Genomic DNA, 1,585 nt, shown 5'->3' with positions numbered 1-1,585 from the left:
GTGATCATGTGACTGATGCAAGCCAGATCCTTTTATTTAGCAAAACTGTGATTAATAGTTAAATATTATTGTTGAGGGGCACAGACAGGACTTCGCACGCACACATTAAAAAAAAAAATAAAATAATTTAAAAAAAAAAAGTTGCCTCAACAAAAGGGCACTTTGGGCACCCATCAGGAAAGGGGCGGGTGCTCAAGCCGCCCCCCCTCTGCACGTGCCTGTCAGAGAGGAAGTGTCATTAAAATGCATGAAATAGCAAGTTAAAGACCCAACGTATAAGACAGAACTCAGATCATTGGTGGCCAATTAATATTTCCTGGGACTGTTGTGGAGGGCAACTCCGATAAGCTTACAAAGAGATAAATTTAACACTGAGCTGAATGAACTTCAGCTTATTGGTGCAGCCTTTCACTACAGTTCGATGTTCACATGTGGCCACTTGGGAAAATCTTTTGCCTGCCTTAGAATTAGATGATCCCCTCTGAGCAGTAGAAAGGTAGCGATATTAAGGAGGAAGAACCCTCATTAGACAGGAAGAGACTTCTGACACAGGCATCAATCCAAAGTGACCAATAGGGAAAAATTGATAAATATGACTGACATTGCTGTCATCAAGCTGCCCAAACCTCTGTTTTGACAGAGCTGGTCATACTTGTTGATGATCAATTAATCAAGTGAATTTGATTATCGGCACCTAGCTGCTACTTATGCACTTACTACCTATGGAAAGAAGTAAACGTGTACTTAGTTTTTAACAGGACTGGATAAAGTATTTTAGACACTTTCTTTTTCATATTCCTCTACAGTATATGTAGCCTTAAGAGTCTGCATCCAGATATACTGCAATCTAGACAGCATTTTTTACTCGTGTTGCATGTTTCAGCAAAACACCTATGATTTGAAAAATATGTCACAGAGGCGCTGCTCAGAAGCTGAACAGTACTGCTTATCAAGCAAGAATGGAAAAACAATTCTCTTTCTTTTCAAAAGAACAGTAAATGATCCTTTCAGTTCTGAAAGGGTTACAGCGTTGTTAAAAGAAGATGAGATGCAGCGCAATGCAACACAATGCTCCCGGCCTTCTGGAAGTGTGTTGGTGCCATTAAATTAAAAAATCTGTTCAAAAAATGTTCAAGATGGGCTTTACATCTACCAACAACTGCTCACACTGCCAAACCAATTCACCGGACAATTACATCCACGCTCTTTGGTTCTGTCCACCAGTTCAGAAGTTTTGGCGCGAGATATGTGAAGACTTATCGAAGTGTCTGAAATGTAACATTCCAACTTCCCCCTTTGTGTGTTTGTTGGGCAGTTTAGATAATGTCACTTCAAAAAAGAATATAGCCCATATGGTTTTCACTGCCCTATGCATAGCCAAGAAAACAGTCCTCATGAACTGGAAAAATAAAAATAATCTTAATTCTAACCAATATAGAAATTATCTATTCGATTACATTAGTCTTGATACAGAAACTGCTCTCCACATGAGATCGATTGCTCTGGGCTCCTTTGATCAGCTCCATCACCTAGTGGGGGTGGGGGGTCATAGTTTGGTCCATCAGGGTGTACACCTCACCCCTGG

Source organism: Haplochromis burtoni, unplaced genomic scaffold, assembly GCF_018398535.1.
Source record: "Haplochromis burtoni strain Fernald_Lab_line unplaced genomic scaffold, NCSU_Asbu1 Contig_110, whole genome shotgun sequence".
NCBI lineage: Eukaryota > Metazoa > Chordata > Actinopteri > Cichliformes > Cichlidae > Haplochromis > Haplochromis burtoni.
Note: the sequence above shows the minus strand (reverse complement) of the source record.